Source organism: Camelus dromedarius, chromosome 14 (genome assembly GCF_036321535.1).
Source record: "Camelus dromedarius isolate mCamDro1 chromosome 14, mCamDro1.pat, whole genome shotgun sequence".
In the NCBI taxonomy this organism is placed as follows: Eukaryota; Metazoa; Chordata; class Mammalia; order Artiodactyla; family Camelidae; genus Camelus; species Camelus dromedarius.
Window position 1 is genome coordinate 2752398 of NC_087449.1, and position 19551 is coordinate 2771948.

Sequence of the window (19551 nt, forward strand, 5' to 3'; positions counted from 1 at the left end):
TTCCTCCGGGACATGCTTAAGGAAGGGGCAAGGCATGTCGTGGCCATGATCTGTTCTTGTCCTCACAGGGCCCTGTGATCTACATGCCCGCGCTCCCCATCTGCTCCTTGGAAATGAGGTGTCAGGTTTAGGAGCCTGGGCACTGCTGAGGTCACAGCTGCCAGCACCGTGCTACACCGAGGCTGGCTCCGTTCACCTCACATGTCACCTCCTGCTGATCCCCCAGGCGTCAGTCAAGGTAGGTGCATCGGTGCAACGTAAGCAGGGACCACCTTCTCCCCCTGGACAGACTGGTGGGTGAGCAGTGGAAGCCTGGAGCCCTGCCCCAGCCCCCAGGCCAGTGCCTCCTCTTGTCACAGGAGGCACTGCTGACATTTTTGCTCAGCAACTGCTTGGCTCTGGGTCTGCGGACCCACCAGAGAATTCCTGCTTGTTTTTGCATTTTGAAGTCTGCCCTTGGGATTTGGAGGAGTAGCTGGATATGTGCTTAGCCCATAGTGGTTGACACAGTCACCATTGTTTACCCAGAACCTCGTGTACCAGGCATGGCTCTCGGCATCAAAATATAGCAGCGCATTAAACCTACCTCCTGGTGCGTCTGTCTGTTTTGGTACCGTAAGGTCTCAGCCAGCATCTTAACGTCAGTGAGATAACGCGGCCAGTGAGCTCGGGTCAAGCACGTTCTCCTCCAGTCACTTTTACTCCATTGTTGCTTTTACTATTCCGCAGACATTAATTTTTTAAACAATGCTTTGGTGCAGGAACAGAGCCTAATTCCCTCCTGCTACTCTTGGTGGAAGTGCGTAAAACTGTCCAGCCTGAAATGTGACCACAATTTGTAGCTTAAGACCTGCCTAGACCCATGTATGTGGAGTTTTGGTTAGGGGCGCTGACCGCGTTGGGGTCCCCCGGCAGCGCCGCTCCCCTCAGGCCGCTGCACTCCCTGGAGCAGGAGGTGAGGGTGGGTCTCACCATCCCCGCATCCCTGGCCTCACACACTCACGTAAATTCTTGTACGTGCTGTCAAAGTCATTTTTGTTCTTGTGTGTTTCTAATTTTCTCTTGTTCCTCTTTTCCTTTTTCTTTATTCCTTTTTCTCTTGTACTGCCCTGTGAGCATGTTGTTGCGTCTGAAAATGTGGGCTGTGCACACCCTGAATTGGAAATAGCTAGATCGCCCTCCGTGCTGTCTACATCGCTTTGAAAAGCAAAAACTTAACAGCTGCCTTAATCCATGTATTATCCTTGTCATCTTTTTATTTTCTAATTTTTTTTAGCACATCACCCACTGGTGTTTGATACCTCTTAAAATCCTTGCTTTAAGGAACCAGTTTGGTCCTCCTTATATTTGGTGACAAATGCACCCTTATTAAATTTGTTTGATTGTTTTGAAGAAGTGAGATGCGAATTTATTTAGGCGGCTGCTGAGAGATGTTTTTCATGGAGTATTTAAACTTGTAAAGTCAAATTCTGCAGCATCTTGCTACATTCCTTCTTTTATACAAACGTGCTTTGCACTCGGTTCCTGGCTGTCGCTGTGTGACGCGCGTGACGGCGCTGCCTGGCTGGCGGTCACTGGTGAGGAAGTGGCAGGCTCGGGGTTGAGCAGCTGTTGGAGGAAGCAGTCACCGTTTTGTTATTTAATTTTTTTTTTGCATTTTAATTCCCATGCCATTTACTTTACTTTGCCTTCACAAAGAGGCAAAAGTTGGTCTAAAATCCATGCCACTCTTTTGTTCCCTTTACGAGGCTGGTTTATCTGAGTATCAGGACAACATGCCCTTCTCCTAAGTAGCTGGCTCACCTGGATCTGGTGGACATAGGGACTGCTAAAGGGGACCGTAGCTTCCACCCTGCTCCAGCCAGTGGGCATTCAGAGCCGGGTCTGTGGTTTGCCTCAGCAGCCGTGCAGGCCTCCCTGCACCGGCCTTTACTTTTAACCCATGTTGGCAGTAAATTGCTGACTCCCTGTCTGTTGCAGCTGACGTCCACCTCTGTCGGCCTTGTCGTTAGTTTGCGGTAGTGATTCTCCAACACCCCAGTCAACTGTGAAGGAAGATGCTTTGGCCGACCTAGGACCTTGGATTCTCACCCCCACCATGGTTCATCTCACCCGGTGAAAGTGTTTGGCCACCACCATCATGCTGACCATGAGGTCTTGTTTCTCCTTTCATGCTGTGGTCCAAATGTGGACACTTCATTTTTCACTGAATTTGTCTCGCTTCAGACAGGAGAGAATATCTGAAGGAGTCCATCACATTGTGGGTGGGGAACAGATCAGAAGTAAATGTCGCAAGTAGAAGGAGTCTAGTCTGTCCGGGTTGGCAAATGCAGGCTGGGATCTGTGATGGCCGGGCTATGCCCTGGACACAGGCCTTTCCCGTGGCTCCCGAGAGCCCAGGGGTCGGAGTGAGAACAGCCTTGCCTGGGTTCCTCCATCCTCGTCTGCTTACTGACAACTGTGTCTGCTAATTAGGAGCTCCCCCACACCTCGGGCCCTTCAAATCTCAGACCACGGGAGAACCTTGAGTCCCTTCTCCTGGGCCTCCTTTGTGAGAATACAGTGCCTTCTGAGGTGACCAGTGGCAGGAGATGCCTCCCCCTCCAGGGAGCACCCTTTGGAGGACTGTGACTCAGTGCACCATGCTGTGAGCTTGTGGGGTTCCGGCCGTGGCCCCTGCAAAACCAGACTTGAGATGGGCTTAGTGACGGATATAACAGGACTGATTCCAGGGCAAGGCTTGGGGGAGGGAACAGTGGAAATTGAATGTGACCTCAAACACATATTTGGGTGCTGGGGCTGTTACTAAAATGGGGTGTCTGGGAGGTACCTGCCAGGAATCGAATTCCAGAGTAAATGGCGGACATGAGGCATTTTTAAGATGCCATTTTTCATCCAAGTTAGGACTTCAAAGAGGCACTCGGGTCTATGGCCCTGGGGCTCAGGTGAAGGAGCCAGACTAGAGATACACGTTGGGAGTCGTCATTCTTAGCTGGTGTTCACAGACACGCATGTGAATTAGATCATCTTGAGAGCTGCAGACTGAGGCTGAGGTGGGGCAGGGCTGTGCCTGGGTTGGAGGAAAGCCCAGACCATGCAGCTTTCGTGTGTCAGTCTACGACGTTTGCGATTTTCAGACTAATGCCATTTATCCTTAAGGGGCCGGGGGTTGGGCAGGGCCAGCCTGGAAGAAATCTGAAAGGAGGGTCGTGGCCACGTGTGTGTCTTGGGAAGATTCAGATTCTGCAGGGACCGGGAGGGTAGACTTCTAAGAAGCTGGAGTTGGAGTGGGGAGAAAGTAGTCACTCACCTGTGAGGGAGGGAGGGCGTCCTTGGGAGTCGCCACCCTACTGGACTCGCTTTCCAATGAACAGAAGGCAATCAGACAGAGGATCTGAGGTGAGAATAGATGGGCACTGGGAGGGGAGTCAACCTGGAGAATGGTGCGTGCAAAGTTCTGGAATAGTCTCCCTGAAAATTTGAGTTAAAAATACCCAGACTCTTAAGAACATTGATAGTGACTGGGGAGGAGGCAGTTGTTTTTCTGGCCTCCTAAGGGTAATGCATGTATTCAGGGATACACAGAAGATTCGGGCAATCTTTTCCAGGGGTTTGATCCTTACCAGGGGGAACAGTGCAAGTTTAAAGGGGGAGAAGGGCAGCGGAGGGAAGCTAGTCAGGCCCCGTGTCAGGTATCAGTCGGCAGCCCTACTTGCGTGTTGCATTCTCATCCATGCCTCCCAGGTGGGCGATGGCAACTCCCTTTTGCGGATTGGGAAGCCTTCTCAGAGGGGTTAAGGAATTGGTCCGTTTAGCAGCTAGTCAATGCTGTAGCAGGATTCAAGCAGGGCCTTGTCAGACTTCAAGGGCATGTTCTCTCTACTAATTCCGGTACCTCTCTGTTGTACCTGGATTGGTGAATTGGGTCAGTTTTGGAGCCTTTCACACAAAATACGATTTAAGTGTCTCAGGACAGTTTCACAAAGCTCAGTGTTCTTTGATGGTTCAGAAGCACCGCAGTGCTTTTCGCCCCACAGAGGTAAGGTCTTACTCCTTGCCGATGAAGTGGTTGCAAATGACGTACAGGTGCAAAACCAGACTTAGGAGCTTCTGAAGGGAAACTCTCCAGTTCTCCCTTGATCGGCTTTCTTCCACGGGATGTAACTGCTGCAGCATAGGCCTGAGCTTTCCATATGGAGTGAGGGTTTGATATCCAAAGTTAGCATAAAACGGTCAGATGAAGAAAATCGACGTTGACAATTTATTTTTAGGTTACATTAGTGAAGATATTCTATCAGTTAATGACCCATATATCGAATGAAATTGAGTACAGAACATTGCAATTCTTACTTTCTATTTAGAGTTCTCTTACAGAGTAAGGTTGCCTGCTTTGGAACATCAGCTCCACCACCACGGCACCTATCAGTGTGTTGGTGTGATTGCATTTACGCAGTGAATGTAATCTGGGCTTCCTCAGCCCCAAACACTCCAGTGCAGAATCACGGGCTGTAGCCATCTCTTAGTCACGCTAATACTTCTAAAATTATATGATGCCAGAAAAGAAAGAAGAGGGAGAGAGAGATTGCCTTTATCAAAGTTCCTTTCTATTCTAACTGCAAACTGTGGTTGAACAGCTCTGGTTTCCTTTGGATATGAATATATACATTTCTTTGCATGTAACCCGGGTTTTGGACTAGAACACCAAGCCCTTGCTGTCCACAAGCCACAAAAATAGTAGCCAAATTGCACAGGTGTGAAATAGTTTATACTTTTTTCTGAGGAAGAATCCTTGAATTTGGGACTTGGGCTGTGATTTTTGCTTTTTGCTTCCCCCACCCCTCTTGTAATCTCTCACTCCTTCCCACGTGGCTCCCAAGAGTTCGTGGTTTCAAAGGAGTGGGCAAACACCCAGTTGGTCACCATGTACTGTTGCTATAGATGGAGCCCTGCCAAGACCTAAAGGACATTATCAGAGAGGACTTCCTGGAAGAAATGGGCTCTACATTCAATCGTGAGGACAGAGTAAGTGTCAGCCAGGAGAAGGAGTCAAGATTGTGGCTCAGGTGGCAGGTGCAGCCCGGGCAGAGGCCTGGAGGCTTGTGGGGTGGGGACCTGGGGAGAGTGTCCTGTGTGGTCCAGGGTGGAGTGTTCCCCTGCTTGGGAGGACCCTGGAGAGAGCCTGGGGTGAATGGCTTTGGAAGACGTTGGGTTTTATTTGAACAGACACTGGAGTCAGTGAAGGGTGTCAGCAGGAAGTGACCCTCAGGAAAGGTACTTCTGGTTTTGCTTCTGATATTCTACAGAGAGAAGGGTCGGGACGGGCGAGAGCAGGTCTGTCTGTCCCTTTGAGACCCACCCCATCATTCATTTATTCATAACACGCGCACTTCTGTGTGTCTAGGGGAGAGTGGGTGGACCCACATTATTAAGCAAAATGTATTTGCTTCTTGTGAGCTTAGCAGTGTCAGAAGTTGACTTAGCCTAGAATGTTCTAGGAATAGAGGAACAAGTTGCGGAGGTTGGAGGGAGGGAAGTCTTCCTTGGGAAACAATCAAAATGAGCCTGGAGGTAAGTGGGAAGTAGGAGCAGGACAGGGGGTCCCGAGGTCACTGGGGACCTGGGAACTGGGGTGAGGCTGGGTGAGCAGTGTCGGGGGAGGGGCTAGAATTCCACCAGGGAGCCTCTGAAGGGTTTGAAGTGGGGTTATGTAATCAACTTTGTGATTTGGGAAGGCTGCCGTTGCTCTGTGTGTGTGTGTGTGTGTGTGTAGCGGGGAAGAGGGGGAGGGTGCCACCAACTGGGGGGGCCACTAAAACACCATTCACAGGCTGGGAGAGGGGCATCAGGGCTGCTTGGGGACGGCTGGGGCAGTGTGGATGCTGGATTTCCTTATGGGGAGGGCTTGTTATCAGGGTCGCCCGAGAGGCGACTTTTGGCTGGAAGAAAAGAGATGGAGGCTGCCAGGTGGACTTTCCTCTTCTCTCCTTCCCTGCCTTGTGTGATGATCTTAGCTCAGCCAACTTTTGGAACAGAAGAGCTAAGTTCCAGGGTAGCCCAGGACTTTGTTGAGCTGGTTCGAGTGAGATCTGATAGGATTTAGATTTCTGTTCAGATCTGCATGTTCACTTAGCTAGAAACCTCCCGTCATTTCGATTTCCATGGGGTATTTATTCTTGATAAAGATTGATTTCTTGGTGAGAGGAAATTTAATACAGCTGTTGTCTTTCTCAAAAAAAATTATATCTTTAAAGAAATTTAATATTCCAAACAATAGCAAAATTTAAAAATGATAAAGTAAGGCTTTGGTGTAGTTTCTTTGGTTTCTGAGCTAATGTGGTGTTAGAGCCTTTGCATTACTTAATAGCACATCCTTAGTGAGCTGTTAGTGAGCACCCCAGGCCCCACCTCTCAAAACACCATTAAAGTTTGCTCTGAAAGAGTGAGGTCATAAAGGTCTTGTTTGCAGAATTCAAACAGTGAGTTTATATTATGCAGCATAGCTCCATTTATAAAATAATAATAGGTTCAAAATTAAGAAAGTGGAAGATAATTGATTTTTTAAAGCTGAAACATAAACTTTCTTGTGCTAATGTTGCAACTGGAAATTTTGAAAAGAAAAATCCTACTGTAATATCATCTACGTGGAATACATATATGACTTCCACATTTGAAAAGTAACGGCGCAGTGGTTTTAGAAGTCAGGAGCATTCCAACTCAGATACTGGCATTGATGGTTGCTGGTTTTCAATGGAAGAGCCTAAATTTGCCTTCTTAGCATTTTTTTTTTTTCTTTGTAGTGAGAGGGCTGAGTAGTGCTTTGCCAGCATGAGTTTGGGGCAATTTGAGGGCAGATGTCGTGTAGCAGCAGTGAGATATTTCCATGCGTTTAATTTTCCGGACATCACCAGGGCACATGTGGGGTTTGTGCATGCAGGCTGGGATGATGCAGGACTCCCTAATCCATCACCGTTATGTCCTGGAGCTGCTCCGGTTAGTGAATAATTTTCTGTGCCTTGGAGGTAAATTGGTCTGATGCAAATGATCAGATATGTAGTTAAAGTGCTATTACTTGAAATAAGAGAAACCTAGAAATATGGCTCTAACAATACAGGATGAGGGAGGAGAATTGGCTGAGCTGCGTGCAGTGGGGAGTCTTCTCAGGTGACTCCCACGCCGTGATTCCTGCCAATATCCGCCCCAGCCCTGCACGGTTGTCCTGCCGAAGCAAGCATGCACTTTGCTCAGAAACGCACTGAATTTCCTTGCGCCTCTGTTTGTTGGCTTTTTTTTGAAAGCACATCTTGCCCTTTGCTTAAATGCCATCGCTGCAAGTCGCCTCATACACTCATCCTTCTGGACCTCGTCCATACATAGCTGCTGAATGGATGAACAGAATGTAGAATCTCCATTTAGTGAAACATTATTCAGACTTAAGAGTGAATAAAAAAGAAAAAGAGGAAAATGAAAAAGGCCACCTCTTCTGGGAAGTCCAATCTGACTGCTCAACCCGCCCTTTTCTCTTTGAAACACAATCACCTATGCTCCACTCTACTCTTTTTGATAGTACTTACAACCCTCTAATAAACTTTAACGTTTTCAAAAAAAAAAAAAAGAGATGCTGATACCACTTCAACATGGACGAGCCTTGACAACAGCATGTTAAGTGAAAGGAAGCAGACACACACGGCCACATATTGTTGACTTCAGTGATCTGAAATGCCCAGAATAGGCACATGCAGAGGCGGAGAGCAGGTGATGGTTGCAAAGGGCTAGGTGGAGGGGGGTTAGGGAGTGACTGCTAGTGACAGGGGGATTCTTTTGGGGTGATGAAGTGTTCAGGAAATAGATGGTGATGAGGGCTGCACAACCGTGAGTGTGCAGAAGACTGCTGAGCTCTGTCTCTGGGAGTGCCTGTGGTTGGGGGCGGCTTTATTTTCTTCTCACCCTGCACTCTGAAGAGACATCTTGTGCAGTGGCCTTTCTACTAGTATGAGTGGTGAGAATCAGAGACTTTGCAGAGTCTTGTTTCTTTTACCCCCCCTGCTGAGTGTAGGCAAAATAAATTTAAGCCTGAGAAAGTGCTCCATCTGCAGAAATGTATTTCAGGTTTGCATGGTGTAAAAATCTTGAGAGCTTTTTAATTGTTGAGGACAGTCTGTGGGGGGAAATAGCCCGTGAAGCCTTGGGGAGACCTGGAAAAGCCACGCTTCCCTCCCTGACACGGGTGGAATATTCACCCCAGTTCAGGCAGTGAAGGGCCCAGACCCGTGAGCGGAGTTGACAATCATGAATATTTACGTGTATCCGCTGCTTCATCTTGGATATTAATTTCAAGCTGAGTCAGTTTGTGGCGGCAGCCTCATCCTACATCAGGAATTTATAGTATGTGCTCTTTGAGGTGAAGACCTGACATATTTTATTATTTAACAGTCTCCCTTGAATTGATATCTCAGATTCCTTTGTCAAAAGCAAAACAGCAGAAATACAGACGTCCTTTTATGCCAATATGACCTGGAAAGGGTTTAGTCTCTGTGCCTCAGTGGCCTTATCTGCGGTTGGGGATGATGATAACAGTGTTTCCCTCAGAGGGGCTGGTGAGGGGAGAGTGAGGAGCACAAAGGGAGGACTTACAGGAGATGCTCATGAATGACTGAATTTAGTGCTCTCAGCCTGGTGAGGCCTCAGGGGCAGAGATGTCAGAACAGAGCATTCCTAGCCAGAGCTAGATCCGTGTTGGCAGCTGTTGTGATCAGTATCACAACTGTGGGTTATCAGGTAGTTTTAAGACTTGGTAATATGAATTCATGAATAATGTTAGAAGACTAGACATCTCAGATTCAGTTTACATAGTTCTCAAAATTTCCTCTGAGAAATGGATGGTTTTTTCCCCATCTTATATCTGAGATGAGTCTCTATAAAATTTCTGTATTCCTCCATCTTTTTGCTTTAATTCTCCATTTCTTTAAAAAAACTGTTTTTAAATTGAGTTAGTGGGGACTGAACTGAGGGCCTCATGCATGCTAAGCACATACTCTCCCAAAAGAGGTATAATCTCCCCCCTGATTTTTTTTAAAATTTACTTTCTTAGTATTCAGAGGTTAGAGGCCTCTAATTCTTTTTCTGGAGACTTGTCCATGAACCTGTAAATCTATTATTAATGGACAAAACTTGGTTTATTAAAAAAATGAATAGAATATTCTGCAATCCATCCAAAAGGAAATGTTCATTGGCTTAAAATGTTTCTCCTTTAAGGTGATTTCTCCTTTTTGGTCTAGCTCAATTTATTAACAGACATCCTCATCAACATAATGACCAAACTCGCTCTGAGTGGACACCTCCCTAAGGCTAAAATACTTTCCTGATATTTTACTTCATAGCAGGTGTTTGACGGTAGGTATCATTGTCTCCTTTTTTGCAGCTGAGGGATTGAGAGATGGAGCAGCTTGTCCCAAATCACACGCAGCTGGCGGTGGCTAGCTCGGTGCTGGAACCCAGGCTGCACAGGATGCGTTCTTAATTGCTTCTCTAATCAGCCTCCCTTTGAGTCGTTACCCGAACTCCTGTGACTCCATAAATGGCCGATTTTAGTGATCTCAGCCTGATGAGGCCTTCAAAGGGGAGACACCAGTGAGAATGTGAGACACAGTGGCATAAATTAAAATTGTACATTTTCACAGATGTTTAATTCTCAGGTAGTGGCATAAAAAATTAATTTTTATGTATTTTAGTGCTCTGTAAGCACTAAAAACAAAACATTAAAAATAATTATAGTGCAAATGAGAAGGGGGCTTTGAAAGTCCAACCACTGCTGATGATGTTACTTGTTTTTCTCTAGTGGCCCTTATTGACAGAAATACTTACAAAGACTGAATTGGTTTTATGTAGTCTTAATATGGAAGAAAAGATTGTCAGTGAATATTTTAAGAAAATCTTTATTCTTTTGTTTCCTGATGATGTATATATAAGTTGTTTTCATGGCTTAAGTACATTTCCTCATTTGTGAAATTTGAGTAATATCGTTTAACTTCTCTGACTGTGAGAGTTAGTAGCCTTGTATACAAAGAACTCAAGAGGTGCTTAGTAAAAATGTGCTGTCACAATGACAGATATTTTAGAAGGATCAACTCAGAATACTAAAGAGGGTGGCTTATTACTGATGCATATTTAATATGTATATATATGATATATATGAATATGGCTTAAAGTAACAAGGATTCATTTATTTTTTAGTGCACTATGAAGTTTTAATGAAATCTGTATCATTCTAGTGAGACAGGGACTAGTTAAATTGCCTTAAGCAGACGACCTTGAAGATTATTTACACAGAATGTGTATTGTTAGAACTCAGATATCATGTTGCCGTGTAACCATCCACTCAGACATTTAAATTCGTTGGATTCTGACATCCACATTGATCATTTTCAGGGAATAAGCTTCTCTCTTTGTGATTAAAGAAAATTTTGATCTTTTTTCCTGCACTCTTACAGGTTTAAAATATCAAAACATTGATTTGACATGTAACTTTTTTAATAGAGACAATAAAGCTCATGCTGTTTTATTATGTAAATAAATGTTTTTGTATTTCAACAAACGTATGATTTCCTGAATTTTGAGAAGTATGTTGCAAGATACTTAGATAACCTACTTTCGGAAAAATACAGACACGACTTTTATGAATATAGGCCTAGTACAGATCTGTTCGTTTTTGCCACAGTGCAAGACATGAGGCCTAGGAGAGATTTGCTGCCGATTGCAAGGAGGACAGATCCCATGTCTCAGTCTCCCCTCCTGTAAAATGAAGTGGCTGGACTGGATTCTTTCCTCTTCTAAGATGAGTTTCCATGAGCCTGTGTCTTTTGTTTATATTCAGGAGTATTAGCAATATCAGATTAAATACTGAGTTACCCTCGCTTCCCCCGAAGCAAAGTGCAGTATGTGCTACAGAAGCTTTTAGTTATCTGATTCTCGTTTCTGATCCTACAGGCAATTTTTGTGTTGCATGCTTCCTGGCAACCTGGAAGGTCTTTTTAGCCATAGGTGGCGCTTGTTGCACCTTCTTACCGTCTTAATTTTCCTGTTTGTTAAAGAAGGCTTAAACAACGTTATTTTGTTTTGATTTCTTTGCTTGATGCTTCAGAATAGCACAATGTCCATTATGTCTGTCTACCTTGAAAAATTGTTCTGCTTATATTTTAATTTAATTCTGTCATCTCGCTGTGAACATCTCAGACTTGCTGTGTAAACAATGGCAAAATCGGACTTTTCTTCCAGTGTTAGAAACCAGTGAGCCGGGAATTTATAAAACAGCTAGTAGCGGCCTCTGGAGCACCTTAAATCTGAAAAGTGTGCTGGGTTCCCTGAGTATTGACCCCGCTGCTGTGTGTTAATTGGTGGTAGGAGATTTGGTACATATAGGAAGGGGTGTAGTTTTTTGACTTGGGTTTGCGTGCACGCGCTGCCACTGAGCCATGTGAGCCTGAGTCAGTTCGTTCTGAGTTTTTCCCTCGTCTGTGAGATTGGGACGTTGGTATCTGCTTTGTAGAATTGTGAGAATTAGAAATTATGTAAAGTGTTTACCACAGTGGGTATGTCAAGAGGGCTCATAATCTTTAGCTGTTGTTTGGTGTGAAGCCATCATTGTATAGTCTTTGGCAATTACTAAGAAACAGGAAAACAAGAAAAGCTGGTTTTATGATGAAAGATATTTGAGGAGGTTCCATAGTTCCTATACCCATAATTAAGCATCAGCAGAGTCAGAACTGTTACACAGTCACACTGAATCAACGTTAAGCCACAGAATATTTTGTTACTTCATATATGTTGGGGCCTATGGGGATCCAATACTTATATGCATGTTGTCTCCAGCAGCCAACTGAGATATGACACAAAAGAGTAGGCAGGCGATAAATGTCTTCTTTGTTACTGATGAAGCCACGTTCTCCATGAACTTCAGGGCTGTGGGAAAATGTGTGTCATGATACTGTGTCCCAGAATTAGAGACTCACCCTGTCCCAGGTAGCTCTGGGCCACAGCTAGCCTTCCCTTGAGAGGACCTGCCCCTTCATGCACAGGGCTGTCCTGACATGGAGCTGAGGATCCCAGGTGCTTCCCAATGGTGACCAACACTGGAGGGAAAGGTAGGCTTTCACATTCCCTGCTTGTCTCCCCGGACTCACACCTCACCCTGTTAGTGTGACGAGGGCTAGCTGTGATCCAGCGGCCAGGGGTATGAAGGGAGAAGCACTCTCCATGGCCCAGAGGAGTGGGGAGGAGGCATCCCCTCCCTAGTTTAAACAGGTGGTGGGATGGAATAGGAGGGTGCTCCCCAAGAGTTTATAAAAGGAGAAATAAGGATTTTCTTTGGGACTTATACTAGCCAGGAAACACATAATATTATTAGAAGGGAGACTTGTAAATCACTTTTATATTAAGTTGACATTTGTTGAACACCAAAAATGTGCTACATTCTTTTCTGAGAGTTTTACAGAAATGAATCCTTCAATCTTCTCAACAAGCGAGTAAGGAAGGTTTGATTGTTATCCCAGTTATACAGTGTGGAAATTTCGGCATGGAGAGGGTAAGTAAGTTGGCCAAGGTCACAGAGCTAGTAAGTGGCAGAGCTGGTATTTAAACCCTGGCTGTCTGGTTTTGAGGCTCCCAGAAATGGGCTTTGGGTGTTTAGAGGTATCTGCATCCCTGAATCTTTGTACCACTTTGCATCACTTAGCCCAGAAAGGACAGGGAAAGAAGAGTTACACAGGTGCTCACTGTCATGTCTCGGCCACTGTCCACGAAGTGTGCACTGTGATTAGCGTTAATTATTTTCTAGGCAGTAGATCTGTTCGTATAACAGAAATTTAGTCCATTGAGTTAATCTCGAAACCCTTCCTGCTCTGCTTCTGTCCATGGTTGCCATGTGACTGCCTGCCTGTGATTGGGCTGTGGAGGAGAAAATGTACTTATGGTTGAACTCTGATATTTCAGCCCGGTTTATAGTTTCACTTCTTCTGTTACATTAATAAGTTTCTGGTTTTCTTGCATCAGTGTGTCATGAGTTTGGTTAATGTGAAACCAGTCCATGGGAGCCCAGGGATGCTAACGGTATAATTTCTGAGCACACTGTTGCACTTCTACCCGTGCAGACCTGGCTGGAGGATGTCCGCCTTCCTCACTGATTTCTCCAAACAGCAGGGTCCTCTCCCACCCCCAGATATGAGGCTGGGAGCTCTATGAGTTGGCCACTCGGTGGCCAAGTCCACCAATCAGAAAATGATGAAGTACCCGGAAGTGGGTTTAATAGAAGAAAAGGGCTTCCAGGTAGTCCAATGGGCTGTTCGTGTCCATTTGGTGAGAAGCTGTCCACTGTCTGTGGTTGAGCTGCTGCTTTGCTGTTGAAAAGTCTGGTTTAGATGAAGGGAATTTAAAAAGGAGAAAGGAGTGATTTCAGGTGGTACGTCCACACCGGTGAGAAGTGACGGATGACCACCTGTGTGAGGCATAGACAGAGTCTTACAAACTTCATAAAACAGCTTTAAAAGCTCTGCCATTTGAGTGCACTTCATATGGGGTCCAGTTCATCACTGGTCGCGCTGAGTGGGCAAATAATTGATGATGGCGGAAAGGACACGGAGGCATCAAAAAGTCTCAGTCATGTTCCCTGTTTAAAGGATGTGGCACAATGTAATATATTTGAGCTGGTTTTTCACTGAACAATTTTTAGTGTTTTCTGGGACTCCCCAGTGCCCCAAGGCTCCATGCAGCTGGGTGTCCCCTCAGAGCAGCTCTGTCAGCGCTTGCCCTGGGCTGACGTGGTGTCGCGGGGAGCAGGACGGTCAGCGTCCACGGCTCCTCCGAGATCCATCTCCTCATCCGCAGTGCCGGGTTGCTCATCTGTGTCTACTTAGTAGGTTTGCTGAGAATCACACGTGATGGTTGTCAGGTGTGATTTGTGATTGTCTCTGTGATTGGCATATAGTCAGTGTTTGATAGAAACCCTTGTTTTTTTAGTATAATTGTAGCAGCTAGATTGCAGTGGTTTTTAGTCTGTATTTTTTTATAACTTTATTCTTATTTTTAAATATGCACTTATTTTTATTTATTTTTTTGGAGGTACTGGGGATTGAAGCCAGGACATTGTGCATGCTAAGTAGGTGTTCTACAACTGAGTAATACACACCCTCCTTGTCTGCACTTGAAAATAAATATTGCAATACACAAAATAGATCTTAAACACCATCATGGGACCTAGTCTCTGTATAGACATTTGAACACGTATGCTATTTCAATAAGAATAAATGTTGTTGAGACATACATTTCTGAATCTGTTAATGTGCTTAAAAACGATCATAGGTAGTGATAAACACGAGTCTTTGATCCAGTACTTCTTAGGGTCTGTTTTGACATCAATGGAAATTACATTCTACAGAGAAGGCTAATTGGGTCTCTTTGATATTTGGATGGTTTAGCAGATGATCAAGGCTTTCAAAAGCTGACAGAATTGTATTTTAAACTAACTACAAAGTTATCTTCTAGAAGTTGGAATTCCTAAGCTTGTGAAGTGTCCAGTAATCCAGGGGGTATGTGTCTGTGTCTGTGTGAACGTTTGTGTGTGTGATTTCAGGAAGGTAGAAATAAGTTCCATATAGACTTCTGATACCTTTCTCCTCAAGTTCAAGGTGTAGGCATATATTTACACAAATAAATTGATATTCTTTTGTCATTTGGCATATTGGGAATAAGAGGTTGTCATACTTGTTTCAGAAGGGTTGGGGAGCATGAGCTTAGAAAACGGGAGGAGAAAGAGGCCGGGAGGCACTTCACACTCTGTGCAGGATTTGAGGAACAGTAGCTTTTCTTTTTTATTCTAAAGCAAACTGACGCTGAATTGTAACATAATATTACCCAGAATTGCTTTTCTGATCAGATACAATTGCCTCAGATTTTTGAAGGCAACATGAATGGTGAAATGTGTTTTAGCAGTTATCTTTAAAAGTAGTTTTATTTTTCAAGTAAAAGGCTATAGCCTGTTCTTTCTTCCAGCGGTACAAGACATGCTTATTAATCTATGTACATGATCTGTGTGCTTAGTTTCTTTGTTATTTTTTTTTTTTTTTGAAATCCTTGTTTCATTTTGGTTTGAATGAATGTTTAAAATTTCTGGATTTTGATGTTTAGAACATGCTGATTTTTGAGAACCGTTAAAAACCTGATTGTTATTTGGTCCTTGTTTGTTGGGGCACCCTATTGATTTCTGTTGTCTTTTAAAGAGGGAAATGCTTCCTCTAGCCTGTAGATCATTAAGTGAATGGTTTGCAGTGTGCCTTTAAAATTCTTTGAATGCATTGAGCATGTTTGTCCAGTGAATTTTGAATTGACTCATTGTAATGACTTTGCTTTTGTTCTGTGGCTTTTGCTCCTCTCCACATGAATTTGAATTCTCTGTTGCATTTTGTATATGTGTTCTTAACAGGGGAAGAAATTTTGCATTTTTTACAGAGCTGGGTTTTCCTATCCCCTCTGAATGCCATCTATACTTGATACAATAAAAATCTGTTATTGCAGTGCATAATTATTTCATAAACTATTTTTTGGCATAATCAGAAACAATGACAAAGAATGATAAAAAAATACAAAAACCTTCCTTCCTTTGAAGAATAGAAATGAGGTGGTCAGGCTCACGCCTGCTTTGTGCCTGACACACTTACTCTCATTTCATTGTGTATCATGATTCGGAGATGGAGTTGCTTCAGGTTTGTAGATTTTTGTTTTAACATTTGTGTTGAATTCTTTCTCCAGGCTGATGTTTCCTGTTGTGTTTGTGGAAAGAGTAGAAGGGAAACAAATACTTTGTTTTGTTTTCAGGAGTCCTGAGTTGATGAGAAAAGTGTTGAGGGTGGGCTGAGGAAAAGAGTGACACTCCCTCTCCTCCCGGCTGAAATTGATAAACAAATAAATCAATTAAGTGTATCGATATTTGACCAATAGTAGTTAGCGAGCCCAAAATGGATAGATATGCCCAATGGAAATTACTGAGTTCACCTGTAGAATTATGTGCTTTACCAAGTAGAAGCAGCTTAGGGCAATCAGAAAAATCAGTAATATGATGAGATATAAAAGGGATATCATATCTTTTATTTCTGAAACTTTTCTACGGTAAGTTGTGTAGAGCTAAAATTAAGTTTCAAGCACCAGGATTTAAGAGTGTGGGTGGTTCTGTAGGATCGTTATTCACGGATGTGCCTAGACCCTGCTAGAGTGGCTGAAGATGGCAGGAAAAGACCCAGAGGCAGGATTTGTCATCCTAGGGTGTCCTCCATAATGGTTCCATGTGAAAGCCCATGATTGGTTTAACAATCTGTAGCACACCTCAGCCGGCTGTGAACTTTGATAAGAAAAAAATATGCTTAGAAACTGCTTTGCAAGCAAGTGCCTGTGCATCCTCACACCAGTCTCCTTGCCTTAAAAAGCAGAGACAATGCTTTGCTTGCATAGTTGAGGTTTTAGATAGCACTCTGCTGGTTGCAAAGCAAGGACCATGGCCCTCAGCAATAAACGCTGGGCTTGTGTGCTGTTAGATAGTCTATTATCCCCAAAACAAGGACCTGGCTGGTCTGGTGGTCTGCTTTGTAATTCACATATGTAAAAATGTATCTTGTTCCCCTCACCCCATGACTTCCCTAAAGATACACTAATCCTTTGTACTCATTGTGGATTTTACAATCTCTGCCTCATCCCGTCTTTCCCGAAGTTCCTCCTTACTATCTCACAACTGTTGATGAATTTTTCCTTTGATTATACACAATAAATATGGGAGCATTTGAGAGGCTCGTGGAGTTGGCTCCCTACTCCCTCTCGATTTCTTGACTTTTTACAGAGTCTTGTATAATCATTCCGTGCTGGTAAGACTTCTGCCAGCCAGATGCCACAGTTCCAGGTGAGAAGTATGCAGGCTTTATCTCTCCTACCCGAGGGGGAGAGAGGAGAGAATTGAGATATGCTCCCCCGTGGTCCCTTCTTACCTCAGAGCCACTGCAGTTCACATGAAGCCTTCTGGCCTCTGCTCAGAGGGCCTCTGTCCCAGGACTGACTGCAGCCTTTTCTTCCCTTGTCAACATTTCCTTTCAGAAGTTGGTCTCTTCTCTGCAATTCCACCCTGGCAGATGTGATGGTGGTCAGCGTGCTGGTGGGCAGTCATTTGGGGACTCCCAGAAGCCATGCTGATTCTCCTGAGTCTCTCAATCGGGTTTACAGAGCAGTCGAGAACCGAAGGAAGCCCATTCACGTGAGGTCAACAGAGCATTACATCACTTTCATTTTATTTTTGAATTTTCAGTAGAGAAATTATTTGTAGCAAACTGTTCCAGATTTTCGGCCGCCTGCTTTCCTCATCACCACTTCCTTGCTGGCTCTGGTGCTTGTTTTACAGACCAGGTTTCTTCTCTGGTCATTTCTAGCAGCTGGGCTTGCCGAATCCTTGATCTGCATTTGAAGCAGAATGCTTCTTCGTGATGTGAAACTAATTTTCCTATTTCTGAATATTTCGTGTACACTCAGCAACTGTTTCAAGTGAAATGCTCTTGTCCAATTTCGGTTAACTCACATTTGCTGATCTCCTGCTTTCATGCTGAGGGCAGTTTCTTCTTCCTGTAATAAAATTTAGCAATTTGCAATTACTATGGGAAGGTACTGGCCCGAGGTGCTTTTTTTCTTAACAGTTTTAATACAATTCACCCATTAAAATGTACAGCGGTTTTTACTCTATGCCCAGAATTGTGCATCCCATTCAATCTTAGAACATTTTCTTCCCCCCAACAGGAAGCCCCGTATGCATAAGCAGATATTTCCATCTTCCCCATCCTCCCCCAGCCCCAGTGAGCCACTCTTCTCTCTCTGTGGATTTGCCTGTACTGGACATTTCATTTAAATCGAGTCACTTCATGTAAGTGGAATCGTCTATTGTGACTGACTTCTTTCACACTGAGTAACGTTTTCAATGTTTGTCCACTTTGTGGCCTGGGTCAGTACTCTATGCTTTGCTATTGCTGAATAATATTCCACTGTATGGCTGGGCCCCACTGTTTACCCATTCATCAGGTGATAGGCATTTGGGTTGTTTCTGCTTTTTGGCTGTGATGAGTAGTGTCGCCGCGAACATTCCTTTAGGAGTTTTTATGTGGACATTGGTTTTCAGTTCTCTTACGTGTGTGCCCAGACAGCAGAATTGCTGGGTCATTCAAAAACCAAATGTTCAACTCCCTGAGGACCTGCCAGGCTGTTTACCAAAGTGGCCACTCTGTGTTACGTCCTCACCAGCAACTGCTGCCTGCTCCGCTTCCTCTGTGTCCTCATTAGTGCTTGTTATATTTTTTTTTTATTATAACCTATTGTTGTGGATGTGAAGCGGTTTCTTCTAGTGGTTTTGACTTGATTTCCCTTAGAGCTAATGATATTGAACATCGTTTCATTGTGCTTATTGGCCATTTGTATATTTTCCTTGAAAAATACCTTTTCAGATCCTTTATTCACCTTTTAATTGAGTTGCCTTTTTATTGTTGAGTTGTAGGGTTTTTTTTTTTTTTTTCATTTGGAGATACAAATTCCTAATCAGATAAATGATTTGAAAAAATTTTCTCCTGTGTATTGGTTTTTCACTCTCTGGATGGTGCCCTTTGAAGCAAAGTTTTAAATTTTGATGAACTCCAATTTATCTCTGTTTTCTTTGTTCCTTGTGCTTTTGGGGTATTATATAAAATCTGAGGTATTTTATTTAAAATTTTATATATAAAATAACTTAATTCGTAGGACCGTTCTAGGAGATGGGTGCGGTTGTTGTCCCCAGTCTATGGATAGGAGACTGAGATGCAGAAAATTTCACTGACATATCAGTGTCACAGCTACCCAGTGCTGTGGGAGTTCAGACCCTCATGTTTGTCCCCAACATCTGTGCTTTTCACCAACATGCTCCACTCCTTCCTGGAATCGTTAATGAAAAACTGTTTCCGTTTTTGATTTCTTGTTAGTTTTTTTTCTCTTTGGGGACCTCATCTCCTCATTTTCCTTTCGGATATCAGTGTAGATTTATTTTAGGTCTCATGTAGGCAGAAGTATTGCTATCAGTTAACTTCTTTATTACTCACTCTCCGGTTATGATTGTTGCTATTTGACCTAATCAAGTCATGCTTAACTCTTTCCTGCTCATGACACTGAAAAGAGTCATGACTTACAGCATGCTCAAAGAAGAAAGTACTTGATTGATTTCATCTTGCTACCCAATCAAACCAATCAAATAAAAACCCGGTGTTGACACAGATTATATGCCCTCCAGAATAGTGTCACTGTCTTCCTTGTGTTTCATTTGTTTGGTCACAGTGTCTGGATAGCGCCTTGCTGTCCAGCAGTTTTGTGAGGATACGGTGCTCGTGAATCATTGTAAGGACAGAATTTTGACAACAGACTATGTTGTTCATTTCACAAGGGAAAAGATAATATAGAAATACTGCTCAGATCTATTTTAAAATTAAGCTTGGAATTTTGAGAATTCAAGAAACCATA

The 19551-nt window shown here is 43.8% G+C and overlaps 1 long non-coding RNA gene across 1 annotated transcript in view; it reads left to right on the top strand.

Annotated features, from left to right (window-relative positions):
• LOC135322853 (uncharacterized) overlaps nucleotides 1–19551 on the top strand; it is a 105726-nt gene that overhangs the window by 1663 nt on the left and 84512 nt on the right. The window contains exon 2 of the long non-coding RNA XR_010383746.1: nucleotides 69–238. This is a non-coding gene — a long non-coding RNA (uncharacterized LOC135322853). The remainder of the gene's footprint in view (nucleotides 1–68; nucleotides 239–19551) is intronic.